Consider the following 13,454-nt stretch of genomic DNA (forward strand, 5'->3'; position numbering starts at 1 on the left):
AACTAGCACCCGAGTTCTTTTTACCTACGGCCAGGACTTCCCCACGCGCAGGGGCAGCGCGTGCGACGCCATGGAGTGTGTAAAAATTCTCAGAAAAATTCTTAAAATTTATTTTAAGGCATTTTGAGACACTTACCAAGCTCGGTTCACAATTTTGAATCGCGGAAAGCTCGATTCCGAACATCGAAAACTTTAACTTTCTCACCCCTCCACGCGCCGGGCGATAACGAAGACACGGAGATCATCGGTGGACTCGGAACGATGCAAGGAACACGATGGTGTGGGAGGTGTCGAAAACGGGTGGCCGGATCGACGTGAATCAACGGAAAACCATTGAAAATTGAGTTAAAATGACGATACTTCCGACTGAAATTAACGACGAACGGTGTCGATTCACGACGAAAGGTTTGAGGGGATTTGTTCATCGGTCGACAACGAACACGATGATCATTTCGGTTCGTCGAACGGAGGCCGGACGGTGAGTAGATCGGAGATTAAAGTCGTTGACCGGGGAGATGAAAAATGAGACTTTTTTTCTGCAGAAATACATAGGGGAAGAGACTTATAATTGTCTCAAAAATAAAATGGTTAAACTATGAGTTTAGCCATTGAATTTCCTGTACTTTATAAAATAGTCTGCCAACTTTGAAATTTTTCAATTTAATCCTCAAGTTCTTCCAAATTCCAATTAAATCCAATACTTTAAAATTCTAAAAATTTAGCCCCTAAATTGGGGTGTTACATTCATCTTCAGTGAGCATTAGTTCACTGGAAGCTACAATTCAAGATTTTATATCTACCAAGTCAATGTTGTAAGACCATTCTATTTCAATTAAGAATCAAGGAGCTTTACTTCGTAGTCAATGCACCTTACTTCAAAGCCATAGCTCGTCTTTGAGAGCTTTGGAAGGTCAAGTTGGTCAGATTGCTATGAAATTGCAAGAATGCCAGCATGACGATTGTCAAGTTACACTGAAATCACTAAAACGCATGGAGAAGAGCATTGAAACGTTTTAACTCTTAGGAGTGGAATACAAATTCACCAACAAGTCAAGGTTGGTGGGACACAACATGATGATTCTACCCCCATTACTGAAAAGGGTGAAGCTGAATTACGTGATGATATTATTTCTGAGAATAACAAGGATGAGGGTTCTACTAGTGAGCTTGTTGAGGCATAAAATTCTAATGTCAAGGCAAAATCAATTCTTATGCCTACAGTTAAGGAAGCTTGATCCCCACCACCATTCCCGCAAAGATTGAATAAACATAATGATGAAGTTCAATTTAATAAGTTTGTGGACATTCTTGATCAGCTCCATATTAATGTACCTCTCTTGGAAGCTATTGAACAGATGCCGACGTATGCCAAATTTATTAAGGGAATTTGTACAAAGAAGAGGAAAGTAGAGACGTATGAGACAATTGCCACAATAACGGAATTTTGTTCTTCATTGAGTAAGTTGCCACCAAAACAAAATGATCCGAGCAGCTTCGTTATTCCCTGTTCTATAGAGCTAATTTCGTTGGAAAGGCACTATGTGATATTGGTTCAAGTGTTAACTTAATACCGAAATCTATATTCTTGAAGCTTGGCATAGGAGATGCAAGACCCATATCGATTAATTTACAACTTGCCGATCGATCCCATGTTAAACCTAAAGGGAGAGTCGATGATGTCATAGTAAGGTTGAATAAATTTGTGTTTCCAGACGACTTTCTAATTTTGGATTGTGAAGTTGATGCCAAGTCACCTATCATTATGGGAAGACCTTTCTTAGCCACTGGTCGTATTTTGATAGATTATGAAAAATATTAACTCACCATGAGAGTGACTAATTAGTGTGTGACTATCAATGTATTTGTACTCTCAATTGTGTTCATGACACTAAAGAATGCCAAGGCATTTATGAATCAAACTTAGTAATTGAAGAAGAAACTGAATAGCTTTGCCATAACAATTTTATTCAGCTGGCAGACAAGGAATATTGGATGGGTGATGAAAGTTTAGAGGAGTATGGCAAGGGAACAATCTAGCTTACTACTAGCTAGATCAGGTATGAATTTTGATGAATTTATTCCTCCTAAGCTATCATTATTGCATGTGCCTGCTCTAGAGCTTAAGATCTTGCCAAGGCATCTTAAATATGTTTACTTGGGTAGCGACAAAACTTTACCAGTGATTATTTCCTCTAACCTTACTGCTAACCAAGAGCAAAGTTTGTTAAATGTTTTGATGCAGCATAAGAAAGCACTTTGTTGGACTATGGTTGACTTGAAAGGAACTAGTCCCACATTTGCATACAGAAGATTCTGCTAAAGGAATGCCACGACAACTCAATAGAACCACAAAGAAGACTCAACCCTGTTACAAAGAAAATATTAATGAAAGAAATTCTAAAATGGCTTGATGCTCGAGTAGTTTACCCTATATCAAATAGGTCATGGGTAAGCCATGTTCAATGTGTATCAAAGAAAGGGGGCACTACTGTGGTTACAAATGAGGATAATGAGCCATTACCCACTCGCACTGTTACTGGATGGAGGATATGTATGGATTACCGTAAACTAAACAAAGCTACAAAAAAATGACCATTTTCCTCTACCTTTCATCGACCAAATATTGGATCGATTGGCAGGAAAATCATTCTTTTGCTTTTTAGATGGGTACTCAGGGTACAATTAAATTGCCATTGCACAATAGGATCAGGAAAAGACTATATTTACTTGTCCCTATGGCATTTTTGCCTTTAGGAGGATTTATTTTGGACTCTGTAATGCTATAACATTTCAGCATTGCATGCAAGTTATATTTGAGGATTTCCTTGAGATATTCATGGATGGCTTCTTTGTTTCTAGAGATGATTTTGAGTGACAATTTGGAAAAAGTTCTCAAAAGATGCGAGGAAATTGATTTGGTTTTAAATTGGGAAAAATGTCACTTCATGGTGACTGAAGGCATTGTGTTAGGCCACAAAATATCTCACAAGGGCATTGAGGTAGATAAAACTAAAATTGAAGTAATTGAAAAATTACCACCACCAACTTCAGTCAAGGGTATAAAGAGTTTATTGGGACACGCTGGATTTTATAGAAGATTTATTATGGATTTCTCCAAGATTTCTAAGCCCTTGTGCACATTGCTTCAACAAAATCAACCCTTTGTGTTTGATGAATTATGCCTTAGCGTATTCACTGAGCTGAAACAACGATTGATCTAAGCACCTATTGTAGTTCCTCCCGATTGGACATCACCATTCGAGCTGATGTGTGATGCGAGCGATTATACCGTAGGATCTGTTTTGGGGCAACGCCGAGGTAAACTTTTTCATGTTATATATTACTCTAGCCATACCTTGAATGAAGCACAGTTGAACTACACTACCACTAAGAAATAATTACTTTTTGTGGTATTTGTTTTTGATAAATTTAGACCATACCTAATAGACACTAAGGTTATTGTTAACACTAATCACTCGACTACAAAATATTTAGTGAATAAAAATTATGCAAAGCCTAAACTTATTAAGAGGATCTTAATTTTACAAGAATTTGACTTAGAGGTTGTAGAAAGAAAATGTACTAGAACCAAGTTGTTGATCATGTATCTAGGCTAGAGAACAATTTTGAATGCTGTGACACTATAGACATTCAAGAGGAATTTCCTGATGAGAAAATTTTATATGTCGCGGCAATCTCGTGGTAAACTGACCTTGTTAATTTTCTTGTTAGTGGAATATTATATTTTGATTTAAACAGTCGGGGTAAAAAGAAATTCAAGCACGATGCAAGGTATTATTTTTTGTTCGAGCCATATTTGTTTAAGAATTGTGCTGATCAGCTCATTAGACTATGTGTACCTGAAGAAGAACGGTGCAACATTCTATACCATTGTCACTCGACCCCCAAGCGGAGCCTTTTTTGGAGGAGCAAGAATTACTGCAAAGGTCTTGTAATCAGACTTTTTTTGGCCAACTATGTTCAGAGATGCTCAGACATTTTACAAATCGTGTGATCAATGCCAATGCACTGGAAACATATTCAGGCGTCACGAAATGCCACTGCAAAGTATTTTGGAAATAGAGATGTTTGATGTTTGGGGTATCGACTTCATATGACAATTCTCATATTCCGTAAGAGATTTATACATCTTGCTTATTGTGGATTATGTATCCACGTGTGTAGAAGCAATAACAATAACAAGAAATGACTCTAAATTTGTACTCAATTTTTGCCCAAGAATATTTCCACTCGGTTTGGAGTACCTCGAGCTATTATTAGTTATGAGGGAACTCACTTCGGTAACAAGTTGATTGCCAAGGCACTAAGGAGATATGGAGTTCGTCATAAGATTGCAACGACATATCATCCGCAGAAAAATGGTCAAGCTAAAATATTCAATCGTGAGATCAAGCAAATTTTAAAAAGTGGTGAACCCAAGGCGGAAGGATTGGTCACCCAAGTTAGAAGAAGCACTCTGAGCATATAGAACATCGTTAAAAAATCCTCTGGGCATGTCACCATTCAAGTTGGTGTATGAGAAGGCCTATCATCTTCCGGTATAACTTGAACATAAGGCATACAGGGCTATTAAGCGATTGAATTTTGATGCTCAGTTAGCTAGGGAACAGAGATTATTGGAACTTAATGAAATAGAAGAGTTTAGAACACAAGCATATGAAAATACGCGGATATACAAGGAAAAAAACCAAGAAGTGGCATGACCAAAAGTTAATGTCACGACATTTTTACGTTGGCCAACCATTATTGCTTTATAATTCCATACTTAAACTTTTTCCTGGGAAGCTTAAATCTCGATTGTTAGGACCATTTGAGGTGCATTATGTTTATCCCATGGAGCTGTTGACATCAAGAACATAGATGATGGGACGATCTTCAAAGTCAATGGCCCGCTTTTGAAAGCTTACAAAGGAGTTTCACCTCTGCGCGGAAAGGCAGTGTTATATCTGCGCGATACTTCTGGTTTGTTTTGTAGGGGTCCCACAGTACTGCAGCCATGCATGGAGCGTTATCAAGGGAGGAAAAGACAAAGCAATTGAAAAGGGAAAATATTCTTTTTGATTTATTCATTTCTTTTATTTTATTTCCTTATTTTTTTCTTTTCTCTCTCCATTGTCTTGTTACATCACATTTAATTTTACAATTTACTTTTTCTTTTTTCCCATCTACTCATTTACCCCATCCATTCATTTCTTTTCAATCGTCCACTCAGTACATATTTTTCACTATTGCCTTTAATTTTTACTTACATTTCCTTCTTCCCTTATTTTCCTCCATAGTCGAAACTCCTCAAGCTTTCCAAACACACAAAGCTCACTCATTTTTCTTTTTATTTCTTCAAAACGCTACAAGAATGGTGTGTACGAGACCTACTGAAGCAGAAGCTCCTATTACTGAACAGTTCAAAAATGATGAAGCAAAAGCAAGGTTTCAAAACTTAAAAATAGAAGATATTTTTTGAGTTAGGGTTCATTTTTATAGATGAAAAGGATGGCAGTTTTGGACCAAATGTAATGGATATAGTCATTCAACACAACTGGCACAAGTTTGCAAGACACCCCGGTTCAGTGAATGCATCGTTGGTGAAAGAGTTTTATGCTAATATTTCCAAATCGAACCAGCATGTTATTTTTGTGCGAGGTAAGTATTCGATTTACATCAACTGCCATTAATCATTACTTTCATTTGCAGGGTGTTGAAGATCATCATGCAAATTTTGAGAACGACGCTGATAATGCAACTTACGACAGAGTTTTGGAGGATTTGTGTTTTTCGAACACCTCTTAGAATGGCCGCCAAACCAGCCGTTACTCGGTTAACCATGAAAACCTCTAACCAAGTGCCAAACTGTGGAACCATTTCATGAAGCACAAGTTAATGCCAATAACCCACAATACGACGATATCTCTCCCCCGATTAATGCTCTTAAATGCTATTACGGTAACCTGTTCTATTTATGTGGGTAGGATTATTATTCAACGAGTGCATGAATGCTTAGGTAAAAAGGCTAGTGCTTTAGTTTTCCCAAATCTGATTACTACTTTATGTCGTAAGAAAAATGTATGTGAGAATTCTTTTGATGAAACTTTATTTGGAGTTTCAAGTATTTCTAGGCCTCGGTTACCATTATTATTGGGTTTTGAAAACCCAAAATCTAAGGCCCCTATTAATGAAAAATCTACAAATGATACGCAATCTAGTGCCGAGGCAAGAATGCTTGCCCTTGAAGAAATTGTCATGCAAACCTAGATTCAGTTACACACTATGCACGGTGATATCAAAAAATTCTTTGGTTATGTGAAACACAGAGATGTGGTAGAAACTATGTTTCAGAAAATACTTCCCCTCATGCAATAGAATTTCCCAGGTTTTCCATATGAAATTCTGTCGGCATCTCCAGAACCAGATGAAGTTGATCCTCCTGTTGATAAACCAACTCCAAACCCTCTCTTACATAAACCGAGAGGGACCTCATGAACTAGAACCCATAAATTTACATAGAATAAAGGAGTAGACACAGGATATACTATATCCTCTAGTCTATTGAGTACTATAAAATATACGCAAATAATGTGCAAGTATACACAATCGCTCAAGTAATATAATGATGAGTGAGTATCATCTCCACAGGGATTGGGTGAAATTACGAAAGTCTAACCAAAGCAACGCACTAAATTATCTAAGTATAGTTAGTCTTGATATATACAAATGTCACGGCAATGGATATGTGTATGCTGGTGGATGCGGATTGATGGTGTGATGGTGTAGCAAATAGAAATGCGGTGGCAATGATGGATGTTTAATGTTGAGTATGGTGAAATGTCAAGGCAATGAAAAATGGTAAAGACAGTAAATAAAAAGATAAATAAAATAAGAAGAAAATAATCCTCACGTGACAAGCTTCCAATGAAATGAATGGTAAGGATTGTCTAAGGTTGCTAAACTTATTTCCCAAGTATATTTAAGCTATCTTGTCTTTACTTACTCGACAGGGCTTTCCTAAGGTGTTCAAAAGAACCTAACAGAATAGGATGCCAAGGCATCTGCTCTCACTCAACGATGTTGGACAGCCTACCCTATTGATAAAGACACCCTTCTTAGTCGTTGAAATCCTATCCTAGTCTCTTTCGAGATCTAAGGGATTAAGTTATAATATTCCTAAGCCGGTTCAAAGCCCCTTGAAAATACCATAACCCATTGCTTATGAGGATCTTATCTTGCGTTTCTTCCGAATACTTACAAGTATTTTTAGTTTAGGATTCTTCCGAAAACCTAACCTTCATCTAAGAGATGGACATTTACATGCCTCTTACAAGCCTAGATGGTGAAGCATTCATAAGCAAAGCAAATAAAGAACCAAAATAAACTTAAATATACCATTAAAAATAAAAGTTTAAACAACCATTAAATCAACCACCACCAAATAAGTTAGTTCATGGTGGGGTTCGAAATATCCAAACACAAAGTCATGAAAATATTGGTTCTAACAACCCACAAAATAATATAAAAATAGCAGCAAAAAGGGAAGTGAGAAGAAGCCTTCGACGCGCCACCGGAGGTCTCCTCTCGGCCACCACGAACCACCTAGCTCGCTAGCTTCTTTTGGCGCCTAGCTTGCCACTCCTTGGAGCTTTATCAATGGAGGAATATCCCAAGGAAGAAGAAAGGAAAAGAGAAAATAAAAATATGATTTTTCTGCTCTATGCGTGTGCTCTCTGTCCGTATCTATCTCTCTCCCATGAGGTGTCATATATAATAAAAAATATCTAGGGGTAATGATGAGTTTGTTGGGTGTAAAATACCCCTCATACCCCTAGAATCACATGTTGTGCATGAACCTTATCCTCCAAGAGGCAGTGGTCCTTTGGCAGCTCTGGCAGGCGGTTACAACAGTCCTTCACGTGCAGAGACAGCTGTCCAGTGCCAGCTGTCCTTATGCAGTAATATCTTTTTGTCTTTTTCTGCGCCAGAAATGTCAATACATTTCAATCTGCTTTAGCAACGTGTGATGCCGCGGCATTACTTCCCAAAGAATCATTTTTCTTGCTATTCCCTGCACACCATAGACAAACTGCACCTTTCCCTCAAACAGCACCATTAAGAAATAAAATAGCACAACCACCACAAATGCAACTATATGCAACTACATGATCCTAAAATGACTAAAAAATGAGCTTTTAAACAAACAATAACTTAAGTGAAAAAGGCTTTAAAAGTAGTCTTTTTAGGAAGTTAACATCTATGAAGAATAAGTAGGTGGGAATTGAAATTCCAAGGACTATTTTTCTCGATACGATCGACATCAATGATGTGATATAACCTGAAGAGATAACGACCGTAGCCTAAATCAGTGATAGAAATGTCCCCCTTATGATGCCAAACATTCGCTAGAGTTGCTCTCATGGATTGGAAGTTTATGACACTAGTCGTACAATGAGCCGACGAAACAATGGGTAAAGGTAGTGGTAACAATCTCGTCTTCCGCCTTAATCTATATACCTTCATCCTTTTTCATTTTCAATTGAAAGATTCGCTAAATTCTGCACTACAACATCCATTGAAAAAAGAAAGAAGAATTGAGAAAAGGAAAGAAAAACCAAAAGTGTTATAAGAGCATAGAGAAAATTATGATACGCGGAATGAAAAACATTATTAATTGAATAATATATTATAAGTGCAAGTAACATATTTACACCTATGCTCTTTTTTCATCTTTAGATATGTTTTAATTTGAAAATTAAGTTTATGTAATCAACACGATGCACTTTGAATAAGGTGACTTAAAAAATCAATACTTGTCATTACCGCACGCGCCAATAGGTGAAAGTAGGATTAAGAAGATGCAATCTCCAATAGAAGATCTATTTTTTCAGGATGTCTACACTGTTGAGTCAGTATACCTAATCCAAGGCCTCTCAAAACCAAGGTTTCTTTCCATAATCTCAAAACGAAGATTCTATGAATCACAGTTACCAATTACACTTACACAACTATTAAAAGAGTCCCTTTTTAATTACAGAAAAACCTTTCCTTTCAATCGACGTTGTCTGGATACAACATTTTAATTTTGGGAGCTGTTTGGCGTTCAACAAAATTGGTCCACTGTCCAAAGCAAGTATAATTACTTTGATGTCCTTCGTCATATTTATCATAAAAATATTTTATTATTAATAAAAATATATTCTCAACACAAACATACATCAAATCACTAATTATCTTACACTTCCTACCTGCTTAATTATCATATATTTTTAACATCTGTCATAATTATTTTTCTGAATCGATCCTTTATCACTACTAATTTACACCTTCAAAATTAAAATATATCCATCTAGTGATACTTAAAATGCAAGCGAATAATGGATCAAATCAATTTTTTTTGAAAAAAATTAAAATAAATATTCTAAATAAATTTAAAAACTTATTAATCATATTTTTCAGATAAAAGTTTATTTAATTTACAACTTAAATAATAATTTGATTTGATTTTTTAATATGATTATAAAAAACTTGTTTTATGAATAAGTCAAATAAAAATATACTTTAATCACTTAATATAATATTGTTTCGTTTGCTTATTACGCTATATATATAAATAGAATCTCTAACATACGATCCCATTCTGTATATCTTTAACACAAATTTTGGACGTGAAATATTTCCTTTTAATTTTTTCTTGTAAAAAGAACATTTTAGTTTTTATCAATGAAATACCATAAAATAGCATACAACTGTAAACTCTTATTTTTTCTAAACCCCGTCCATTCTCAGTGTTTTGAGAAGAACCAGGTAAGGGCATTCTCGTCAATTAAAACTAATTGACGGCTACCGATTGGCAGAGAATCATGTAGCGGAAGATTTTTCAGATTTTGGGAAGCTGTCCATGAGGTTAGTGGTCCCTTTATTTATATTTTAAAAAATAAAAATATTTTCATACCTATTATTATAACAGTAAATTAATTACATAAAAAGAATCACATAATACTTTCTTCTTTATTGAGAACTCCAAACCTTTAAATATTATAATAACTTATTTACATAAAAAGAATCAAGTATTTTTTTTTAAAATCGTTAAAAATGTAATAAAAATAATTACGTTGGAAAAGTATTGAAATATTTACTGAGGTCTCACTGTGATATGACGTGGCAAGTTGGGTAACGTGAAAGAGTCGAGACGAGCCATACACGTGGAACAATTGAGGGATCGTAACAGCTTTTATGTGGGGCTCTAGAAAGTAGTGGGGTTTATGGAGCCGCAGTGGAATACTGCCACGTAGGTAGATTGGAAATCTAGACGCTTTGTCTTTTCCCCAATCGACCATATATTATTATTTTAATATCAAGGGGCCCGGTTGTAGATACGAATGATGTCATCATATAAATTGCCTTTTTTCACGGCTCCCAACCCATGCACGCTATTAACACACTCTAAAGAATTGTCATCATACTATTTTGAACATCTTTTTGTTATATTTGAGTTTTACAAGCAATTTATATGTTAAAATATAATCCATTTAACTAATTAAAATATATTATTATATTTTTTATTAATAATTCAATAATCTTTTGGTGTAATTTACTTTTTTTTGAAAAATAAAACAAAATAGTAAATAAACGAACAGAGGAACGGGTGTGTGCCGCAGTTTTATATGACGGACCCCACAAAATAAAAATGGACGTACGGGATTCAGTGTTCATGCGCACGCGAGTGTAATGAAGATAATGATAACATTATCATTAACACTTTTCGAGTTTTTGATGGATCCTCACTCATATCCCCTTCGATTATTTTCCCCTTTTTTTAACAATTATGTTACCTTTATGTTTTTCTACCCCATCCTCCTCCCTCTCTTTCAACGTCCATGATATTCTGACGTAACTCCTCTCTTCAATCTCCACCGTCAACTTTGATCATACGCGATCTTTTGTTCTAACTTTTCTTATTTCCTAAAACATTAACAGAGAGTCAATTGCATCTGCATGAGTTCTGGTCCCCCTCCTTTCAACTACCACGTGTCACTTTGTTTTATATCCTTATTTTCGAAAATTTATTCTCTTTTATTTGTCTAACAAGTTTTCCCATTGTTACCAATCGTTAACCTTTGTGGGTTGCAGGTTTTCGTATTAACGGTTTTTCCAACAGAGTTCTAATGGACATAAATTAAGCAAGACAATTAACAAAATGTAAGACAGCATTCTTCTTATTGTCATTTTGTATGGTTGTCGGTAATGGATCAGACTTCTTATTGTCAAGATGATTGTCATTATGTAGCTTAGTTTTCCAAGAAGCAAAGTTAATACTTCACTGCCATTTCATGGGTAATTGGGTGGTAGGTTGAAATGGATCATAATTTTGGTATAAATGACAACGATTGTGCTTTTAGAGTTAACAAAAGTGGATTGAGTTAGGGCCAGCCATGACTGTAGATCAGGAACTAATGTGGGAAAAGGGGGAAAATCTGACTTGTAGGATAAATGTACAAGTGTCCACTAAAAACACTTTTCGAAATGCTTCAAGTGATCAATTAATGACATGTTAATTGAAATATCATGATTCACCCTGTAACGAATGTTTAAATTAGTATTTAATTATTAATATGAACTATGAATGAAAAAAATTATTTGAGTAATTAGATTCATCCGATCAAATCTTAATTTAACTATGTGAGAATTTAACACAATTGGATATACAAAAAAGATTTTTAAATTACAAATAAAAATCTATTTATAAAGTAATTAAATCATATTTTTGAAAAAAATATTGTCTCTTATTTATGTTGTTTTGTTTTTACATAAAGAAAAGAGGATAAAAGATTGAAGTGTGATATCGCTCTTTTTCATCTCTTTTATATATATATATATATATATATATATATGTTATCTCATTCGTTTAATTTTTCTCTCCTAAATGTCTTAGAGGGGGTAATTTCGAGTATTGATTTAATTTGTAGTCATAACTGACGATCAATGAGTCACATCAAAACTCAAAATTTTGATTTGGTTTATTATTGATCATAAATAACGATTGATGAATCACATTAGGCACTCGATATTCTAATTTAATTTTATATTATGAATGACGCATGATTATTCAGACATCCAATGATTCGAGTACATATGCAATCCGTCAATTTAATATACTTCTCAAAGGAGTAGTTTGAGTATTATGATTGCGATATCACTTTTGTGTTACATATGTATAAGATATTACGGTAAAACAATTTTTTGATATGATTTTATGCATGGTTGTTATTTTGTTGAACTTTGTTGATTATTATTTTTTTTTACAAAAAGTTTAAGTCGGGGTGGCTTCTCTAGTTTAAGGTCAGGACATATTTAAGATTTAATTAAGATTTATATATGAATTTACATATTGTCCACCAAGAGTGACGGTGGTAGGATTCGAATATGACCTTAGAAATTTAATTCCTAAATCTCAATCACTTAACTTTAATGCTTAAGTCATACCTCTTTATTTATATTTGATTTATATATTTGTGTTTACGAATTGTATAATGTATAGTGGAGTGAATCTGTACTATTAAACTTATAAAAGTTATGGTTCGAATTATTTTAATATACAGATTAATAAAATTAGATATGTGTTTTTAAATGAAGAGATCCGTTATTATAAAATTATTTTTTTCTCAAAAATAATATACTTTTGAGTGAAAAATCGATATAAAACATGTTTACACGCAAGTCGTGTAACATAACAATCAAAATGTGTTTTTTCACCAAAATATTTCAAAAACAAATTTGCGTTTGCAAACCAAGTGGACTTAACAATTTCGTGATTCTTGTTGTGTCGACTTAAACTGGGTGTCGGCAATGTTTGCGTTGTAGCGAATCCCTCTTCCATGTCAGCCAATAAAGGAAAATAAATAATATAGTTTGGACCCACAAATATAATGTGATCTAGAAAGTTAAATTATGTATGGACGTCGTACTTTCCACTTCCAAATTTGATGAGATTTTTCCGTTGAAGATTAAAATACCGAACCTCGACCAAATCTTCAAACTCCACTTTACAGCTTATGCTTATCTGACATATGGGGATGCCAGTTTATCCATTTATTATTCAAATCATGTTTTATCAAATTTATAAATGATTTAATTTTGAAGAATATCCTATATCATTCTTTTTCTAACTTCACTTTTAATCCGCCACACGTACATTATTTATTTGAACTTCACTTTTAATCCGCCACACGTATATTTTTTAAGTTAATTTATTATAAAATAGTGTAAGGCGAAGTATATTATTATATTAATAAACTAGCGTCATACAAATAATGAATTACATGTGAATTAAAAATTAAAAATTAATAGTTAAATTCAATGGTTTGATAATTATTTAAAAAAATAGACAAAAATTTAAATATTATAGACTAAATTTACTATTATGCTTATTTAATACTTATATCATAGGG

Source organism: Hibiscus syriacus, unplaced genomic scaffold, assembly GCF_006381635.1.
Source record: "Hibiscus syriacus cultivar Baekdansim isolate YM2019G1 unplaced genomic scaffold, ASM638163v2 tig00001825_pilon, whole genome shotgun sequence".
In the NCBI taxonomy this organism is placed as follows: Eukaryota; Viridiplantae; Streptophyta; class Magnoliopsida; order Malvales; family Malvaceae; genus Hibiscus; species Hibiscus syriacus.